We start from the raw sequence: 16,193 nt of genomic DNA on the forward strand, positions 1-16,193 counted from the left end.
ATGTGAATCTTAACAACTCCATCCTGGTGTCATGGTGCCACCACAGGGACAGGGGCTTGGCTGCTGGTGGCCCAGGAGGAGAGGTATGTCGCACGCACTAGGAAGAGTGTAAAGCAAATGTGCAGCGAGAGGGACAGCACAGTGGCCCTTGGGGAACTGCAAATGGCTCAGTGAGGGCAGGGGTGTGGGCTGTGTCTGTGGCAGAGCGGCTTGAGATGAGGCTGGTGGGCCTGGGCCATGTGTGCAGGGACCTGTAGGCCACGTGGGGGAGACTTGTATAATGTCCACAGAGGAGGTTCTGTGCAGGACTTGGAGCAGGGGTGTATCACATCCAACTTTCCATTTTGAGAATTCTCTTTGTAGTCAGGGTGGGTAATAGACTTCGGCCAGGGCCCTGAGCAGCTCACTGCTCTGCTCCTGCTATACATTCAGGGTTGGGATTTGAGAAACCTGAGCCTCCAGCACTGATGTAAGGCTTGACCTTGAGGTTGAGCTGATACTGATGATGAGAGTGCTAATTAACTGAGGACAAGTGTCCAGGAAACCGCCAGGGTTGTGCTTCCTCCCTCAGGCAGAAGACAATATAGCACTCCTGCCCCATATTTCTCCTGGAGGAAACACCACCCTAGGGTCCAGCTTCCCTAACTGAGGCACCTCCCTCTCTCCTTTCTCCTGACTGTTTACATTTGGGTTTGAGAAATGGAAGTGGTGGGTGGGGTAAAACAATGGCGACGTTAAAACTCTCCATAGAATCTCATGGTGGAAGAAAAGGCTGAAGATGAAGTACAGCAGAAATCTCATGGTGGGGTCATGGCTCCCACCACCAAATCTGAGCTTCCTGGCTCTTCCTTGTGGTCCTCATCCACAGGGGCATCGGTGGACTTCAGTAGCCATGCTCTTATTACATACTCTTGCTTCTCTATTCACAGCCAGTTGGGCAAGTGGTGGACAACTGACTCAGAGGAATCACTCAGAGGCTGGGCTGGTCCCATCAGACCTTCCCCAGAAAATTTGGAAGCAGGTAACAGAGAGAATTACTGAGCTTACTGTGAGGTTTTTTTAGAGTTGTTGTTTTTAGTAATACATGACAGAGGGTGTATTTTGACATATTATATATACACGAGTGCAGGGACCTGTAGGTCCCTATTCCAATTTAGGATCCCATTCTTGTGGTTGTACGTGATGTGGAGTTTCACTGGTTGTGTATTCATATATGAGCACAGGAAGGTTATGTCCAATGTAATTTGTCTTACTATTGCAATCCCTTCTCCCTTCCCTTCATTCCCCTTTGTCTAATCCAATGAACTTCTATACTTGGCCTCCCTATCCTCTCTTATTATGGGTTAGCTTCCATATATTGGAGAGAACATTTGACATTTGGTGTTTTGAGACTGGCTTATATCACTTTTTTTTTCCTGTGGGTTTTGACCTCCTCAGATGATGTGGAATTGAGATCTGAGGGAACCAGGTTGGGTCATGACGGGATGGGTAAGGAGCATGTGTCGAACAGAGAATGGACTGGAAACACATTGAAAGACCATGTCATTAAAGAGTGACAAAATAGAGAAACAAAGAAAACAAACAAACAAACAAACAAACAAACAAAAACAAGGCAAGGAGGCAGGAGGACAGTCTTGGGTCCTGAAGGACTTCCTTCCGTGTTCCTGCTTTTGGCTTCTTTATCATATTCCTGTATCCTCCAAATAAACTCCCCGTGTTTCAGTTAGTTAGAAAGAGTTCCTTTGTGTCCAAACGACCGGACAACAGCTTGTCTTTTTCCTCCACAACTGAGAAAAGATGCACTTAAAAATTTCCAGAACTCTCTTTCATTTTGGAAACTTCATTCCATCATGAATTTTCTTAAATATGGCACACGTTTCTGGATAAGAAGTTACTCTTGAGGTCATGTGGCTTCAGACTATTGAAAGGAGTGTCAATATGTAATTTCATTTCGTTTGGAAAATTCTGCAATCTCTTAAGAAGAGGTGGGGGAAATTAGCTGGGGATTCATTGCTGTGGTTGAGGAATCCATTGTACAGCGAGATTTGTTGCTTATCAGCTCTTTCCAAAAAAATTTGCAGCAATTTAGAATTTAAAGGACTTTAAGAGATTCTGAAAAGATTGTTATCTTAAACTGACGCTTTCTGAATGGCCACGGATTTTCTTCCCATGACCTCTAGGGACTTTTGGCTGATTGGAAAATCGGTGTTTTCCCCAAGCTTTTGGCAGAGAATAAGGACAAGGATCACGCATCTCACAGGTTTCACATACTGACCTCATCTCCGAGTGGCTTGGACCAAGTTATTTAACCTCTGTGCTCCTTCTTTAAATGGGACTAAGAATAGTCCCAATCTGCGTAGAAACATTTTTCCTTATAAACTTTCATAGAATTCTCAATACTTGCAGACACCAGAGGAGTGAGTTTTATTCCCACATTAAGCAATGTTCCCACTCTCTGGATGCCAGCCAAGTGTCCTGCATTCAGTTACAACCCTGTGGATTGGGAGTTGGTGCCAGATCCCTATGTTAAGTGCTCAGTCCCCCAAGACTGCCCCCCCCACCTCAGATGCCAATCACAAGTCCAGGCCTCCTGTGATTTCAAATGCCCTTCATGTGAGTTGGAGTTTTCTGAACCCTTCCTTGAATTGGATAATTTTCTTTGATGGCTCACAGAACTCAGGGAGAAAGGCTGATTGGTTAAATATAAAAGATATGCTGAAGGATACAAATAAACAGCCAAATGAAAAGGTAGCAAGAGGAAAACCAGAGAGAGTCCTGTGTGCAGAATTGTCTGTCCTTGTGGAGGTGGTGAGTGCCACTTCCCCGTAGGCTGATGTGTTCACCACACCTGAAGCTCTCTGCACCCATCATGTCGGGTTTTTGTGGAGGCGTTATCACATGGGTACAACTGGCTCTTAACTCTCCAGCCCCTCTTTTCTCTCCAGAGGTTGGAGGGTGAGACTGAAAGTTCCAAGCTTCTTAATCATGACCTGGTCTTTCTGATGACCAGCCCCAACCAGGAGCCCACCAAGAGTTGCCTTATTAGAACTAAAGTTGCTCTTTTCACCCAAGAAATTCCAAGGGAATTTCAAGGGAGCTCCAGTGTCAGGAATAGAGGATCAAAATATATATTTGTTACTGTATTGCGGTATCAAGTACCCCATGTGGCTGTGACCTAGGTAACCTTTGTAAGGTTCTCCTTCAATGTTCACTGTTGCTTGTGGCCTTAGGAACACGGCTCTCAGGAAGTCGCAGGGCTGCAGGGGATCTGCTTGCATGTCTTTGGATACAACAGAAAACTCCTCTGACTGGCTGAAATAGAAAGGGCTTTTTTTTTTTTTTTTAATCTGCCATCACTGGAAGTCCCAAAGTGGGAAGTGCTGGAGGTTGCCTAAGATAGCAGCGAGAGGTGTCATCCCTCCTCCCTCCTCTTCGCCATCCTGGGAAATTGTGCTTGCAGGCTGGCTCCCTGCTAGGCCACAAAATAGCTGCAGAAATTTCAGGTGGCCTATCTAGACACAGATATTTCTAGAAGGACAGGAGACCGTATTTGCAGCGTCTCTCCATAAGGAGTGAGAAAACTCTAGAAGCCCCCAGGAAAGTTCTCCTCACACCTTCTGGTCTGAACTTGGTCACATGCCTGTTCGGTTGTGTATCCCTGTGACAGAAATAAACCGAACACAATTGCTTAGATGATTCACACTGTGCTTGTGAGCTGGGGTAGTAAGACCACCTTGCTTCGTGTCCTGTAAGAGTAGACATTTTATTACAAGAGGGTTATATTAGAAAGAAGAGGGAGTGGACATTGGCTTGTTCTGAAGAGTGTATCAATCTGTATGAGTTTCTAAGGCTGCTATAGCAAAACATGAAGCATGGTGGCTTAAACCACAGAAATTCATTTTCTTACAGTTCTGGAGGCTGGCGGTCCCAGACAAAGGCATGGGCAGGTTGACTTTTCCTGAAGCATCTCTTCTTGGCTTCTAGATGGTTTCTTCTTGCTGTATCCTCCCGTGGTCATCCCTCTGTCTATGTTATGTGTGTCCCAAATGTCTTCGTTTTTATAAGGACATGAGTCACATTGGATGAGGCCCACCCATAAGACCTCATGCGACCGTCACTACCTTTTTTAAAGGTCCTATCTCCAAAAATACAGTTGCATTCTCAGGTACTGGGAATTCAGATTTTACCATATGAATTTTAGGGGAACACAGCTCAGGCCATAATAGCACTGCCTAAACCTTTCATTTTTATAGATTGGGAATATTGATGCCCGTTCAACTGTGCCAGATTATACATACTTGCTACACACAACAGGTTCACACAAAGTTCAACAGTGAATTTTTAGCCCCTGAGCTACAACTACAAACCCGAAGAACAAAACCTATGTTTGTCCAAGCTCTGACACGCGGCCTACAAGCTTGTTTCTATCTGCTGAACTCTTGGTAGGAGGCATGTGTTGGCTTGCCAGGGAGACCATGCCAGTAAGAGCACGTTGGTTGACTTGTTTAGAAGCTATTGCTTGACTTGGAAGGTGGCCATCTAGTCGTAGAGGCCATCTCTGCTCCAGGAAGTATCACTTAGAAGGAGAATTTATGCTTCCTACAAGGAAGGAGAATGTATGTGGTCTGGGAGTTTTAACAACCCCATCCTTGGCTTTATTTAATTTGGCTACAATGACAAATTAAACAGCTGTGCACTCTGATATCAGAAGTCCTAAACAAAATTACAGGTTCCCCCACCCTATTCCCCTCATTTAGGGCTTTCTCCAGCCCTTCCTTTGATAATGCATTTTGTGAGTGTATTTACAAAGGAAAAGAGAATATATGGTATTTCCTAATTTGACTGTCGAACTGGTTTTTTTTTTTATGTGTGTGTATGTGTGTGTGTGTGTGTGTGGTGTGTGCGCATGCACTTGGGGAAATTAACGTTTTAACTTCCCAGAGCAGTGTACCTTATTTTTTGGGGGGCCTGTCATGAATAGAAATGATAACGTTTGTCTGGCAGCCTGGGCTGACGCTCTAGGCTGCTCACCGCCAGCAGTGATTTAGGGCCCTGACCGCTCAGCCAGGCCTGCTGCTCTGAGAACGGCAACGTGGTTGAGAAATGGTCCAGACTCCTTGCAAGTTGGAGAAGTTGTGTAAAGCCTTCTGGATTCCTAAACCTCAAGCCACCTGAGGACTGAAAGGGGCTGTGAATCCCTGCATAGCAGCACTCCCAGAAGTTCATTTTCTGCATTCCCGTTGCCCTCCATCTTTCCTTCTATGATTCTCCCTTCATTTTCTTTCCATTTCTCTTTCCTTTACATATGTCACCTCTTTCTTTCTGCTTAATTCTTTCAGATGGATAGACACAAATATACATGTAGGTGAGTTGTAAATGATGGTGTTGGTGTGCATGGATCATAGTGCACTAATCATGGGAACAGGCGCACCACTTTTGGGTGTTGTTTTAGTCTGTTTTCTGTTGCTATAACAAAATACCAGAGACTGGATAACTTATAAAGAGAATAAATTTGTTTCTTACAGTTCTGGCGCAGGGAAGTCCAACAGCGTAGCTCTGACATCTTCTTGGTGTCTGAGGAAGGTCTTCTTACTCCATCATCACAGAGGAGGGCATCACATGGTGTGACACAGCAAGCATGCTGGCTTGGATCTCTCTTCCATTGTGGAAACTCCATCCTCAGGACCTCGTTTAATGCTAATTACCTCACAAAGCCCAAACTCCAAATACATTAATGTATGCATTTGCAGATTAAGTTTCCAACACATGAAACCTTGGAGGACACATTCATATTACAATGGGTGCTGAGACATGCCATGCCTCAGGTAAATTAATGATCCCACGTTTGTTTTTCCAGTACTGGGGATGGAACCCAGGGCCTCACACATGCCAGGCAAGTGCTCTAGCACTGAGCCACATACCCAGCCCCATGCTTTTTTAATAAAAGGGAAAAGGCCCCTGAATAAAGAGATCTGAGAGCTGGCAGATAAACGACAGGGTCTGGATGCCTGCGTAGAAGTTCACTGACATCCTGACCCTTCTCCCCACAGCTAGAATGCTGCCCCCTGCCCTCTCCTACAGGAGGCACTGAAAGCATAAAGCCCCGGCCTGAGCACTTTGAAGGGACCTAGATCAGACACCAGGTGACTCAGCTCTAGTTCTGCTGCTCTCTTACTCATTTCACACCCCAATTTCACCCTCTCCACTTCCCTCCAGCCAGAACTTGCACCCTAGTTATGTAAGGGCGGGGGCTCTTCTCCTTTCTCAATCATCTCCTCCCTGTGTCCTCCACAATTCAGATGCAGAAGCCTTAACTCCCGCTGTAACTGTCCTTGGAGATAGGGCCTTCAGGAGGGTAAAGTTAATTGGGGTCATAAAGGTGGGGCCCCAGGAGCTGGGATTGTGGCTCAGTGGTGGAGCACCTGCCCAGCATGTGTGAGGCACTGGGTTTGATCCTCAGCACCACATACAACTAAATAGATAAAATAAAGATATTGTGTTCATCTACAACTAAAAAAAATATATATATATTTTTTAAAAAGGTGGGGCCCCAATCCAATAAGACTGATGCCCTTCTAGGAAGACAGAGTGGCTTCATTGAGGAAAGTCCACAGCAACCAGCAATCATCTGAGAGCCAAAGAGAGAGGCCTTAGAGGAAACCTAACCTCCTTGACCCCTCAATCTTGGTCCTCCTGCCTCCCGAATTATGAGAAATACATTTCTGCTGTTTAAACCACCCAGCCTGTGGTGTTTAGTTATGAGAGCAAAAATAGATTCACATACCTCTGTCACATCCTTTGATACCCCACTTTCCAGTGAGATCCTTGTTTACGGACTGCTCTTTTGGCAGGTCATTTAGTTTAGAAGAAGGATGTTTGGCTTTGAAGTCCCACCTGTGTCTGACTCCCGGACCTGCTGCTTACCAGCTGCATAACCATGAACAAACTGGCAGCTTCCCTAATCTTTATTATCTGTCTGTGCATGTGGGGAAAAGGATACCTTCCTCAGAGGCTCAGAGAAGATATATGCAGACTGCTTGGGACTTGCCCTGGTACATGTTAAGATAAGTTACATGCAAACTGAGTCATTAAAAGTTCTGGTTTATTACATCGACATAATTTATTACAGAAGAATAAGATACACAGAAGACAAATTAGGCAGCTTATGTCATACATGTCAAGTCTGGTACCAAGTCAGGGCTTAACTGTGGTTAGGTTCCTTTCCTGTAAATTCTCCATGGCCTGCTGGTTTGCATGCGTTCTCTGCCTGGTGTGGACCCACTGAAATAGCTGCCTGTCGATGCCATGCTCCAACTGTTGGAGGGTCTTCCTGACCTTGCCCTCGTATTCCTCTTACCTGCTTTATTTTTTTTCTTCTGAGCATTCATTTTATGCTTGCCTACTATAAGGTATGTTTTTTTTTTTTAACTAATCTTATTTGTTTTCTCCTCTTTGGAATGGAAACTCCCTGAGGGCCTGGCACATTGTGGACACTCACTGTAGAATTGTTGAATGAGAGCAGTTGTGGGGGCAAAACCTGACTCCAGAGGTTTGAGGGGTAAGTCGTCTATTATGGCTGAATACCTAGGATTGGGAGCCTGAGGAACTGGGTTCAGATCCTGACTCCTGCTCTTTCCAGCTATGGGATTCTGACCTGGTTGCTTAGATTAACACAGACAAGAGTGCCTGGAATAACCCAGTAGACATCAATTATTTCTCTTGAGAAATTGGTGACAATGGCATAATGGGAAGCACTGACAACTTTAACTTCATACTTGTACGGGAAGAAGAGTGACTTGCTGAACTCGGGAGAAATGCAGAAACTTTGATAACCATTTTCTCCCAGAAATAAAAACTCATCTTGCATCTTTGTGTCACTGGTATTTTGTTATCTCCTGGGGTGGGGAAATTGGTTTTCCACTTTAGCAGAGTTTCCAGTTTCTGTCCTGTGAGCTCATCATCAGCAGTCTAAGTAAGAGCTGATCTTGATGCGGAGGGGCTCGATCAATTCTAAAGCAATTGGGGAGCTGAGTGTCTCTGATGGGGAAAAGACAAGCTATCTTTTATTGAATTTTTTTGATTGTAAAGAAATCATTTTCCTACAGTAAATGAAAGATGAATTGTCCAAGTGCTGGCCATTGGAAGAGAGGAAGGCTTCTTCAGCGGTAGGCTTAGGTCATGTAGAAAGTCGAGACTCTGTGTCATGCAGAGATGGCACCATGGGGGCCTCAGGGCTAAGCCTAGTTCTTGAGAATTTTATGTGGATGCAGAACATATTACATTAAATAAATTTTATCTTGATTGTGTTAAAAAAAGTTGGAAGAGTTCACAGAAAGTTCTGGATTTCTCATTGCTTTCAAAAAAGCAGAGTTAGCTCTGGCAATGTTGGACTTTATCCTATGGAAAAAATTGGCTAGACCTGAATGGTGGGTGTGTCCTCTAAATAAGGCATGTGTCCTTCAGTTTGACAGTGTTCCTTGCACCATAGATGGTCTTATACCCTCTCCATTTCACCTATGACTATGGAGACATGAAGGAAGGTCAAATTCTGAGGGGCTTTGGAAGGCTAGCGTGGCCAAAAAGTATGTGGTCAGTTTAAGTTTAGGACATTTTATTTTGAAGCTTCAAAATAAAAATTGATTTTGAGACTGCCTCTTCACTCTTCAAGAAGGAGAAGCTAGTGGCATGTGGTTGAATCCAGAGTACTCCTATGGAAGTGTGGTGAGATGCAAGGCTGGTTTGTGCTTGGAGGCTCACATTAAACGAAGTGATGTTTTATACCTAGCAAAGAGAAAGCACAGGTATATAACATATTGAATTTTAATAGGAATAAATTACATTTTAGTAGAAATAAAACCCACCTGCATGCACTCCTTTTGTGGAAGGTAGCTTGACAACCACACTATGTGTTGTTGCTCAACTGAGCTGCTAGTGTAGGACATCTGAGAAATTAATCAGCATCCAAATGTGTTTCCCAGAAAACCCATTCTTAACAAGTGTGTAATGGTAACTATAGAAAGTGTTGCCTAGGTGACATTTAAACACCAAGACAGTAACAGAGAGGAATCATCCCTTAGGGCTTTCGTAAATTTAAAATTTGACCTCTCTAATTTCCTGAAAATCTATGCCATATTTTAGTACAATGCAAAAATTATTTGAAAAATACCAACTTTCCGTTGACTTTTCCAAGTAATTGAGTGAAAATAATTTTCATAATCCAAATATATCCTTCAGATCCTTTGGAGAAATTTGGGAATAAATAATCAGAGCCACCCGGGCATGGTAATTGCTAAAGGGCACGGAACAGGAAAATATCTGGTTTTGTCATTTTGTGTTCTCCTCCCTTAATCTTGTGTGTGTGTGTGTGTGTGTGTGTGTGTGTGTATGTGTATGTGTGCACACTGGGGGTGAGGGTTTAGCAGTGTTCTACCTGCTCCATCTGCTCCCTCTCTCCTTCTAATAGGGAAATGAACACGCTTACCTCTTCCTCCATTAATGTCAACGTCCTTGGCTGCCTTCCAATCCCAGTGCTTGTTTTAAATTGGAGCAGAGTATGAGGCATGGCTTCCCACACAGTCTAAAAATTCCTGTTTAAAGGGATTATCTATATACTGGTGCATGAGCTTGAAATAAAAGAGCAACCATCTCCACTTTTCGGTTTCCCTTTGTCTGAGCTCTGGGTCATCCAGTTTCATTTTAGATGGTCAAGAGGGACAGCCTGGACGTGGCTGGACGAAGTGTCTTATGCTGCAATGGGATACTCATGGTCATGCTCTGCTCTCATGGAGCTCTGTCTCTGGCTTTCTCTGCAGTTAGGCATTCCTTCATTAGAGGCTCATTTTTAAAAATAAATTCTTTCAGACGAATAGCATATTTGAACCAAATGGATTCATTCAGTAAACATTTATTGAACATCCACTATGTGCCATATAATATGATAGGTGTAAGAAATGAAAAATAACAACTATGGCAATAAGCACTATTTATTGAGCATTTACTAAAGGACAGGCACTACATTAGGTGTGACCGTTCATTTAATTCTTTCAAACTGTTATTGCCTTTACTTGTAGATGAGAACACAGAGGGTGAAAATCGCCCATCTGGGGTGTTTCAGAGGTCGATTTGAACCTAGCAGATGGACTTCTAAGACCAAACTCTCAGCCTAACATGACGTTCGTAACTAGAGGGAGAGGAAGACAGGCAATCTAGTCATCATGATAAGGGGGTTTGTGCTTACAAATAGGACATGAACAGGCCCTGGAGGGCCCAAAAGGGGAGCTAGGCAAGATTTTGGAGTAGAACATGATATTTCAGCAGGGCTTTAAGAACCCAGTGGGAAGTCAATAGAAGAAGGCAAGAAAACTCCTGGTGGAGGAAGTCACAGTTAGGCAAAGAACAAGAACATGGGGTGCTTGGGAGCAGCTGGAAGTTCCACTTAGATGGAAAAGGTAAGAGAAAGTCTGGATAGAGATTGGAAAGATACCCTAGAACAAAAATATGAAGGAATTCAAACACGATGTCAGGGATCCCAGGTCTAATTCCATAGCGTGGTGGTCACAGCTTCATCATACCAAATGACCTATTTGATAGCAATTTATAATTAATTGCAACCCTTTTGCTGTCCTGAAATAAAATGTACAGATAGCACAATATACCTATAAACATACTTTTCATGGAAAATGAATATATCATTTCAACTCTAAAGGAAAGAAAAATTAAAAGGAAAGTAACTTAAATACATATTTAGCATTGAAATGTTTAAGCATGGCTTCTGTAGAAAACGTAACAAAACAGCTGGGTGCTTGCACCCGATGTTTCCATGAACACAATAGCTAGGAATGCAGATTGACTCGATTCTCATGTATCACGCATGTAAAATAGCATCAGAAGACTCAAGTACGTTTGGTAAGATTATTTCTCCAAATGGTAAAAATTTCTCTGTTAATTTCCTGAGAAAACAAAGTCTAACTTTTCCTCCATTAACCTGGGACTTGAATTCCAGGTAATTCAAGTGCATGTTAAAATGATGCAAAAGTCTGTGTATTTATTGTAAGTCGTATGCTTTTTTATGTATGATAAAAAAATTTTCACTTATGTGATATCTTGAGGGAAATTTGAAAATCAAGAGGAATGTTGACCACTCTTGCTTGTGAGAGACCATGCTGTGGTGACTCCCACCCTGAGTACTCTCTGTATATCGCCAATCACAGTGAGCACTGAGAACGTTCCTGAAAGTTAAAAAACAAGGTCACCAGGGGTCTTTACCATCCAACTAGGAATAAAGCTGAAAGGACTAATTCGAGAATTATTTTTTCAAACACCCTCCTGCAAAGAGCTTCCCGTACATTGAGGAAGGCAGAGAAATTAGTAAGTTGATAGGAACCTCTTTGGTAAGTGCAGACAGAGAGACAGGAGCCAGAAGACAGAGGCCCAATTCTTCCTAGGCCTGGAAAGTTCTCTCAGAGGAAGCCGTGTTAAGGTTGATGTTGGAATGATGGCTTGCACTCTTCCTCGCAGATGGTGGTGGAAGGAGGACATTCTAGAAAGAGGGCATGCGTGTAAAGTAGCATCAGATGAAGCCACGAGAACCTGACCTGGTCAGCGCCTGTGTGTATGGCCAGAGATGTGGGAGAGGAGGAAAAAAGGGTGGAAACAGTGGCCAGCCAGTCAGATCCCAAAGGTTAGTGATCTCTGGAGCTATCCAAGATTATTAGCAGGAAGGAAATGTCCTGATTTAGTGTGGAGCTAAATGACAGTACTGTGGTGGTACTCAAACTGTTGTTCCCTGACTCGAGAAACAGTATTGCCTGACAGTTTTTAGAAGTACACATTTTGGGGCCTCACTCTGGACCTATTGAGTCAGACATTCTGGAGTTAGTGCTAGTTAGATTAGTTAGTTAGTGCTAGTTAATGCTAGTGAAGTTCTCCCAGCTCCACTTTCTCCACTTGGTTGCCCAAGAGACATTTTACAATCTACATGTCCAAACTTGGGGGGCTTTTAAGAGTTGATTAGACTATGAGAGCTGCTCCTTTTTGAGGGATCAAGACTATTATATTAGAGGTTTCATGCAGCATTCAGCTTGGTGGCCTTTCTGCTTTCTGCCATCTGAGAACACAGTGTTCCTCCCCTCTGGAGTATGCAGCAACAAGAGGACATCTTGGAAGCAGGGAGCAGCCCTCACTATAAAAGTGAACCTGCCAGTACCTTGATCTTGAACTTCCCAGGTTCCAGAACAGTGAGAAAATGAAATTTTGCTTGTTATAAATTACTTCGTCTCAGGTAGTTTGTTATAGCAGTACAAACAGATTAAGTGTGGCATTAAGTGAATGCCACACTTTAAACAATGAAAACAAGTAGTGAATGTAAGAAACAATGCTTCTTAGGCATTGGACCATGGGCAGCACTGGACAATGATCCTTGGGGGAAAGAAAATAAATGAAATGATTTCTCCATTTGACTAAATTCAGGGCCTGGTGGGAATTTCCAGGGCATGATACCAGGAGGGGGAATTCAAACAGAACTGGTGATCTTCCTGAGTTGGAGAAACAGTTAGGAATTCAGGGACCCCCAACACAGCTAGAACTCACAGGACAGTGCCCTGAACAGGAGACGGGTGCCCAGAGAGGAAGACACTTCCCTTCACACGCATGCACGCACACGTACATGTATCCAAGCACACAGAGAGGTAGAGACCTTTGCCAACACACAGTCTCCTTGCATTCCCAGCTGAGTACTGAGTACTCCAGAGGAAGCCATGCCAAGGTTGATGTTGGAATGATGGCTTGTACATACGACCACATACATATAGTGAAACTGTCTAAGGCCTTGGAAAGAACTGTTAAAAAGGGTATGCAGAACTACAGCCAGAGATCACAAAAGACCCAGGATGGTTCATGTTTCACCAGCTAGAGTGGGAAAGTTTTGTAATAAAAGAATTGAGTGAAGAACTCAGGAGGATATCACCCTAGTTAGTATGGTAAAATTAGTTTTTGTCCCACTTATTAAAACTTTAAAGGTGAGACTTGATAGGATGAAGTCTTGAACAGATTTAAATTGACCCTTAAAATATTGACACTTAATAAATGCACATATTTATGGTGCATAATGTGCTGTTTTGATACATGTGTACATTGTGTACTGATCACACATCAGGGCAATTTGGCATATCCACCATCTCAAACACTTGTCATTTCTTGTGGTGAGAACATTCAAAATTCTCACTTTTAGCTTTTTGGAGACATTCACTACATTATTGTTAACTCTAGATTCCCTAAGGGTGTGATAGAACACCAGGACATTTCCGCCTAATTATAATTTGATCCTCTTCACCAACCTTTCCTCATTCCTTTCCCTTTTTGCCTCCTTAGCTTCTGGTAATAAGGGTCAATCCATTTCCAAGGAACCTGACAGCATCTCAAATTAAAACTCAAGAACATTTAAAGGAATACAAACATATCCAGCTAAAAGTTACAACTTCATCATCCAACCCAAATTAATAGACATGCTTCCCCTCATAAGTGAAAAAAAACAGGAAAAAATACAACTCATAATAAAGAAAAACTATGCTAACAGAAAAAAATCCAGAAATTAAAATATAATAGTATTAGCAAGCAAGGACTCTATAACGGCCATTAGAACTATATACCCAATATTCAGGAAAAAAACAGAGGCAATAATCTGTTAGGAAAGGACATAGTCTTTTTCATACAACCCAAACTAACCTTTAGAGATGAAAATATACAGGATATTATGTCCAAGATGAAAAACATGCTGGATATTATTTAGAGCAGATTAAATAGAGAGTAAGAAATTTTAGAACCTGAACACATAAAATGATCTGAGAGAAAAATGATTGAAATCAAACAATAGAGTATTAGTAAGCTTTGGGTAATTTGAAGCAAACTAATACGTGTGTCAACAAATTCTAAGTGAGAGAGAAATATTAAGAAAACTACATCAAGATATAATAAAATTGCTCAAAGCCAGTGGTGAAGAGAAATTCTTAAAAGCAACATGAGATTGAAAACATAAATAACAGATACACATAATATGCAGAGAAATAAAGGTAAGGTTCTAGCTGACATCTCATTGGAAATAATGCAAGTCAGAAGACATAGAACAGCATCCTTAAAATATTGAAAATTCCATACCCAGGCAAGATAACCTTCAAAAATTAAGACATTCCCCCACAAAAAAAGAGGCAAAAATGCTGAAAGAATTTAGCACTAATATATCTGTAGTATAAGATACACAAAAGGAATTCATTTAACATTCTGTAGAGCCAAAGAAATGGAGAATTCCTTTAACACGAAAACAACTTTACACAAGTTGGACATACAGATCTACACAAAGGAATTAAAAGACCCAGAAATGGTAAATATGTGTATAGATACAAAAATGAATTCTGATCTTACTGCCTAAGTCTGCTCTACCCATGGTCTTTCCCAGCACAGTTACTCTCTCTCCAGTCCTCTAATTATTGAGCTAAAACCCTTCAGTTGTTTTTGACTTCTCTGTATTTGGCTCTTGCATTCTATATCTAATCTATGAGGAAATTCCCATGGATCTACCCTTGACCTATATCCAGAGTTCAACTGCTTCTCACCATAGCTGCTGCTACCATGGTGGCCCCATGTCATTACTGACCCAGATGACTGCAAGTCTCCGAAAAGATATCTGGGTATCCACCCTTGGTTCCTTACCTTCTAATCTTAATGGAGCAGCCAGAGTTATCCACTTAAAGTAAGAGTTAGTTCCTGTCACTCTTAACACTCAGAATCCTTCAATGGTTCACCCTTTCACTGAGGGTAAAATCAGAAGTTACCACATAGGGATCTACAAGGCCCTGTGGAACCTAGACTCCTCATCCACCCCTCTAACCCCATTTCCTGATACTTTCCCCATTTCTCATTCTGTCCCAACCATTCTGGCCCCCTCGCAGTTCTTTGAACACACCAAGTACACTTTGGGCTTAGGAAGCTCTGTCAGTCCCCTGTGGGGCTCTCCTTCTTCCAGACACCCACTTGGCTCCTGCCCTCACCTCTTTCAAGTCTCTGTCAAATGTCACCTCCTCCATGCAGTGCACCCTCATCACTTTATTTAATACTGTTCCTTTCCCTTTCCCCACTTCTTGGTTTTCATAGAGCACCTCTTGCCTTCCAATGCATTCGATAATTATGTTTACCGTATGTCTTTGTCTTAGTTCATTTGGGTAGTATAACAAATTGCCATAGACTGGGTAACTTATAAACCACAGAACTTTGTATCTCACAGTTCTGGAGTTTAGGAAGTCCAAGATCAAGGTGCAGAAAGATTTGGTTAGGGCCGTCTTCTGGTTCATACAAGGTGTCTTTCTGCTGGGACCTCACATTATAGAAGGGATTAGACAGTTCTATGGGTCTCTTTTACCAGAGCACTAATGGGTTCCACTCATAATATCAGGACCCTTATAACTTCATTACCTTGCAAAGGCTCCATCTCCTGATCCTATTTCATAGGGGATCATGGGGCAATGCAGAATTTTTTTGGGGAGAGACAGATAGGTCAACCTCAAAAGTCTCTCTTATTACAAGGCTAGAAATTTTGCTGTTCTGTCACTGTTGTGTCCCATCATCTAGACCTGTGTTGGTCCCATTGTAGGTGATCAGTAAGACTCTATTGAGTGGCAAACCAGTGGCCTGCTCTGGGTTCTACAGTTTATGAATAACTGACCTGGATTCTGAGCCCATGACTGGGATTATTAAAGCCAATAAATTCTCTCCTTTTCTAATGCTACGGCACAACCAACAGAACACACAGTCACCTTTCACAAAAATAGAACTCTGTTATTTTCCATTTGCTTTAATATTACATTTTAACACATTCAATTATGAAGCTGAAAGAGATAATGAATGTGAAGAAGTAGTCTGTAACCTACAAAGATGCCTATAGTTTTTAGTTGTCATAGCATTAACTCTGATGGGAGTTAATTGTTTCATTTTTTGACTTAGTTGGCCATTGCCCCTTTCAGAGTATGAATGTCATCCCTATGAAGTGCATTTCCCTGTCTCCTCAACCAATCTTTTACCATTTTCAGTCATCTGCATACCACCTGCACATTTTTTGGGTCATTTCTGATGCTATTCATGTTTTTTTTTCTAAATGGACTTATTTTGATTTATATACATTTATTTTTGAAAACAACTGTCATCTG

Source organism: Marmota monax, unplaced genomic scaffold (assembly GCF_021218885.2).
Source record: "Marmota monax isolate L192 unplaced genomic scaffold, Marmota_monax_Labrador192_F-V1.1 WCK01_AAM20220418_F8-fsc00038, whole genome shotgun sequence".
Taxonomy (NCBI): domain Eukaryota; kingdom Metazoa; phylum Chordata; class Mammalia; order Rodentia; family Sciuridae; genus Marmota; species Marmota monax.